Genomic DNA, 6,316 nt, shown 5'->3' on the forward strand with positions numbered 1-6,316 from the left:
CCTTATAACTGCCGCCAGGTTTTTATACAAGTTGTAAACAGCCTTTCGCTCCCTGTACTTTACCCCTGCCACCTTTAGAATTTGAAAGCCGATATTCCAGTCAACATTGTCAAAATATTTCAATTAGACATTTTTTTTTTTTTTTTTTTTTGGATTGATGCGGCCCGCCACGAATTCCTTTCCTGTGCTAACCTCTTCATCTCAGAGTAGCACTTGCAACCTACATCCTCAATTATTTGCTTGACGTATTCCAATCTCTGTCTTCCTCTACAGTTTTTGTCCTCTACAACTCCCTCTACTGCCATGGAAGTCATTCCTTCATGTCTTAGCAGATGTCCTATCAACCCATCCCTTCTCCTTATCAGTGTTTTCCACATATTCCTTTCCTCTAGGATTCTGCGTAGAACCTCCTCATTCCTTACCTTATCAGTCCACCTAATTTTCAACATTCGTCTATAGCACCACATCTCAAATGCTTCGATTCTCTTCTGTTCCGGTTTCTCCACAGTCAATGTTTCACTACCATACAATGCTGTACTCCAGACGTACATCCTCAGAAATTTCTTCCTCAAATTAAGGCCGGTATTTGATATTAGTAGACTTCTCTTCGCCAGAAATGCCTTTTTTGCCACAGAGAGTCTCCTTTTGATGTCCTCCTTGCTCCGTCCGTCATTGGTTATTATACTGCCTAGGTAGCAGAATTCCTTAACTTCATTGACTTCGTGACCATCAATCCTGATGTTAAGTTTCTCACTGTTCTCATTTCTACTACTTCTCATTACCTTCGTCTTTCTCCGATTTACTCTCAAACCATACTGTGTACTCATTAGACTGTTCATTCCGTTCATCAGATCATTTAATTCTTCTTCACTTTCACTCAGGATAGCAATGTCATCAGCGAATCGTATCATTGATATCCTTTCTCCTTGTATTTTAATTCCACTCCTGAACCTTTCTTTTATTTCCATCATTGCTTCCTCGATGTACAGATTGAAGAGTAGGGGCGAAAGGCTACAGCCTTGTCTTACACCCTTCTTAATACGAGCACTTCGTTCTTGATCGTCCACTCTTATTATTCCCTCTTGGTTGTTGTACATATTGCATATGACCCGTCTCTCCCTAAAGCTTACCCCTACTGTTTCAGAATCTCGAATAGCTTGCACCATTTTATATTGTCGAACGTTTTTTCCAGGTCGACAAATCCTATGAAAGTGTCTTGATTTTTCTTTAGCCTTGCTTCCATTATTAGCCGTAACGTCAGAATCGCCTCTCTCGTCCCTTTACTTTTCCTAAAGCCAAACTGATCGTCACTTGGCGCATTCTCATTTTTCTTTTCCGTTCTTCTGTATGTTATTCTTGTAAGCAGCTTCGATGCATGAGCTGTTAAGCTGATTGTGCGATAATTCTCGCACTTGACAGCTCTTGCCGTCTTCGGAATTGTGTGGATGATGCTTTTCCGAAAGTCAGATAGTATATCGGCAGACTCATATATTCTACACACCAACGTGAATAGTCGTTTTGTTGCCACTTCCCCCAATGATTTTAGAAATTCTGATGGAATGTTATCGATCCCTTCTGCCTTATTTGACCGTAAGTCCTCCAAAGCTCTTTTAAATTCCGATTCTGATAGTGGATCCCCTATATCTTCTAAATCGACTCCTGTTTCTTCTTCTATCACATCAGACAAATCTTCACCCTCATAGAGGCTTTCAATGTATTCTTTCCACCTATCTGCTCTCTCCTCTGCATTTAACAGTGGAATTCCCGTTGCACTCTTAATGTTACCACCGTTGCTTTTAATGTTACCAAAGGTTCTTTTGACTTTCCTGTGTGCTGAGTCTGTCCTTCCGAGAATCATATCTTTTTCGATGTCTTCACATTTTTCCTGCAGCCATTTCGTCTTAGCTTCCCAGCACTTCCTACTTATTTCATTCCTCAGCGACTTGTATTTCTGTATTCCTGATTTTCCCGGAACATGTTTGTACTTCCTCCTTTCATCAACCTTTCATCAATCAACTGAAGTATTTCTTCTGTTACCCATGGTTTCTTCGCAGCTACCTTCTTTGTACCTATATTTTCCTTCCCAACTTCTGTGGTGGTCCTTTTTAGAGATGTCCATTCCTCTTCAACTGTACTGCCTACTGCGCTATTCCTTATTTCTGTATCTATAGCGTTAGAGAACTTCAAAAGTATCTCGTCATTCCATAGTACTTCCGTATCCAACTTCTTTGCGTATTTATTCTTCCTGACTAATGTCTTGAACTTCAGCCTACTCTTCATCACTACTGTATTGTGATCTGAGTCTATATCTGCTCCTGGGTACGCCTTACAATCCAGTATCTAATTTCGGAATCTCTGTCTGACCATGATGTAACCTAATTGAAACCTTCCCGTATCTCCCGGCCTTTTCCAAGTATATCTCCTCCTCTTGTGATTCTTGAACAGGGTATTCGCTATTACTAGCTGAAACTTGTTACAGAGCTCAATTAGTCGTTCTCCTCTTTCATTCCTTGTCCCAAGCCCATATTCTCCTGTAACCTTTGCTTCTACTCCTTCCCCTAAAACTGCATGCCAGTCGCCCATGACTATTAGATTTTCGTCCCCCTTTACATACTGCATTACCCTTTCAATATCCTCATACACTTTCTCTATCTGTTCATCTTCAGCTTGCGACGTCGGCATGTAAACTTGAACTATCGTTGTCGGTGTTGGTATGCTGTCGATTCTGATTAGAACAACCCGGTCACTGAACTGTTCACAGGAACACACCCTCTGCCCTACCTTCCTATTCATAACGAATCGTACACCTGTTATACCATTTTCTGATGCTGATGATATTACCCGATACTCATCTGACCAGAAATCCTTGTCTTCCTTCCACTTCACTTCACTGACCCCTACTATATCTAGATTGAGCCTTTGCATTTCCTTTTTCAGATTTTCTAGTTTCCCTACCACGTTCAAGCTTCTGACATTCCACGCCCCGACTCGTAGAACGTTACCCTTTCGTTGATTATTCAATCTTTTTCTCATGGTAACCTCCCCCTTGGCAGTCCCCTCCCGGAGATCCGAATGGAGGACTATTCCGGAATCTTTTGCCAATGGAGAGATCATCATGACACTTCTTCAATTACAGGCCACATGTCCTGTGGATGCACGTTACGTGTCTTTAATGCAGTGGTTCCCATTACCTTCTGCATCCTCATGTCGTTGATCATTGCTGATACTTCCGCCTTTAGGGGAACTTTCCCACCCCTAGGACAAGAGGGTGCCATGAACCTCTATCCGCTCCTCCGCCCTCTTTGACAAGGCCGTTGGCAGAATGAGGCTGACTTCTTATGCCGGAAGTCTTCGGCCGCCAATGCTGATTATTTATCAAAACTTAGGCTGTGGCGGGGATCGAACCCGGGACCAAAGACATTTTTGATTATGAATCAAAGACGCTACCCCTAGGCCACGGGTACTAGGCCCTCTAAGACATGCAATTCTGTAAAATTAGGTATACTTTCCCGTAACCTATCTTCTAAAATAAGTCGTGGGGTCAGTATTGCCTCACGTGTTCATGTATTTCTCCGGAGTCCAAACTGATTTTCCTCAGGGTCGGCTTCTACCAGTTTATCCATTCTTCTGTAAATAAATCGTGTTAACGTTTTCCAGCCGTGACTTATTAAACTTACAATTCATTAATTAGCACACTTGTCAGCGCCTGCTTTCTGTAGAACAGGAACTATTATATTCCTCTTGTAGTTTGAGGGTATTTCACGTGTCCCATACACCTTGCGCACCGTGTGGAAGAATTTTGTCATGGCTGGCTCTCCCAAAGCTGTCAATCATTCTAACGGGATGTTGTCTCATCCCGAGGCCTCGTCTCGACCTAGGTCTTTCAGTTCTCCGTAGAATTCATCACGCAATATCATGTATCCCATCTAATCTTCGTCTGAGTCCTGTTCCACTTCCGGGACATTGGTCTCATCTCCCATGAATAGGCCCTCAGTATACTCCTTCCACCTTCCTGCTTTACCTCCTTTTGTTAGGACTGGTTTTCCATCTGATCTCTTGATATTCATACTGGTGGTTCTCATTTCTCCAAAGGTCTCTTTAATTTTCCTATAGGGCGCATCTATCTTTCCCCTAGTGATACATGCCTCTAAATACTTACATTTGTCCTCTAGCCATTTTGCACTTCCTATCAATTGCATTTTTTCCTCCTTGCTTTCAGCCGTTCACCAGTACCAGCACAGTAACGCCGTTTCGGTTTGTGTCACAAGAACAGTTCAGTCAATCATCCAGATTGCTGCCCCTGCAACTACTGAAAAGGCTGCTGCCCCTCTTCAGGAACCACATGTTTGTCTGGCCTCTCAACAAACACAACTATCTGTAACACTGACTAACGCACGCAGGTCTTCCTACCAACGTCAAGGTCTATTGTTCGGGATTGGGCTTAGGTGAAATGTGTTACCCATGAAAGTACACTTGTGTGCGAGGCAAGACTGCCTAAATGAGAGACATCGTTGGCAGAATGGTTGTGACCGCATTGTCGATCGTGTGGAGGAAGGGAATTTGATGACGTCATAGGCTTGGGCACAGCATGCTGTTCCAGAGTGCATTGTGCGACTCTGGAGTAAACTGTATCGACACACTGTAGAATCCATTAGGCCTTTAGGAACTTACCGTTGTCGTGTCGCAGTACCAGCCCATGATAATGAATTTCCGAAATTATCTTCTAAAGGACGTGCAGTGGAATCTAGCTAGTGCCTTTTCCCGGTTGGGGAGGAAGGTTCGATTTGGTGTTCAGTACCGTCGAGTGCAAAGAAAAACGTACTGCGGTCAAGGGGAAGCCCAGTAACCATCAGCAACTCCACCGATTTTCTGATGAATATTTCTGTCGTGAATGGTGGAATATAGTCTTTTTTTTTAATTTCGATATTCCCACAGTGAACGACGAACCAGTACGAGTAGATAGCCCACGTGGTGATCGACTCGACTCCAAATTTACCAAAGAGCCGTCTCGCAGTGGCGTTGTGTTTGTGGGTGTCTGAGGGCAGATGTGTTCCCGGTAATGTGTTAAGCTTCACAAAATGGATAATGGATTTGATGCTGTCCAGTACACTCACGACGTGAGTAATGTTATGCTCCCATCAGTGTGAGTAGTGTTTCCTAAGGTATTAAGCTCTGTCCATCAGACATACTACCAACACACTGGTACACTATGGTACACTAGTGGTCTGCAGAAAAGAATAATATGATTCCTCTAGATTGGTCTACTTTTTCACCTGATTTTGATCCGTTGTAAACGTATGGGTGGAGGCGAAACAGACTGTACAAGAAAACGGTCCTGGCTCTGCAGAAAGAACCCGAGATGGTCTTCAGAACTTCAACTTGGTGGACTGTTAGGAGATGATGTAAAACAAGAGATTTATTACTGCGAGAATCCCCTCCTTGCTGGAAAAAGACGAAGATTGAACAGATCGGCTTTTTGGTTTCATATTAACTGGTAAAGAAATCACCTGGTCTGTCATTTTGAAACCAAAAATAACGTGTAGTTGTTCTGTCATCCACTACATTCAGCTGCCATTCTTTTGTGTCACCAATCTTCCGACAGGTTTGTAGTAACCCACCACAAATTCCTGCATGGAATAAGAACTGCCCGATGGCTTATCACAGCACACGTCTTATCAACCCGCCCCCTCTCCTCGCCATTGTCATCGACTTGTTGCCCTCCTTTTCTCGACGATTCTGCCGAGGACTTACTCATTGCTTACCAATTCACCTGATCTTCAAACTTCTTCTTAAGTTCCACAACTTAATCCCTTAACGCCAGGCGTCGCGAACTCGCATCATACCAGTGCGACTGTAATAAGTGTAACGGGAGCTGTTCTCGAGCACCCGTGCGAGGAGGTTCAGATCATACCCAAAGCTACCGTCGCTTTCCACATGTGCTGACTTGTCCTGAGTGTTTTCGGTACTTCTAGAGCGATATAATTTTGGATTTCTATTTTCCACGAAGAAATTTATTCAGGCATTAAAGGGTTAAAACGCTTCGATTTTTAAATATAAGTTATTTATTGATCTTAAATAAATTATATTACAACTTCGTGCATTTGTTGATGCAAAAACTGAAGTGCTATCAACAGATCTTCCAAATCACTTGCATCAATTAAATAATTAAGCAGTCAAGCAATGCCAATGTACTTATTCCCAAAACAATAAATATTTTTTCAAACAGTATCAATATATTTCTATGCTCCTTTGGGTTTTAGATGTAAAATAGAGAAAGTAAATGAAAGAACTGTAACAACTGTCACATCATGCATCT

This window comes from Schistocerca serialis, chromosome 4 (assembly GCF_023864345.2).
Source record: "Schistocerca serialis cubense isolate TAMUIC-IGC-003099 chromosome 4, iqSchSeri2.2, whole genome shotgun sequence".
NCBI classification, from domain to species: domain Eukaryota; kingdom Metazoa; phylum Arthropoda; class Insecta; order Orthoptera; family Acrididae; genus Schistocerca; species Schistocerca serialis.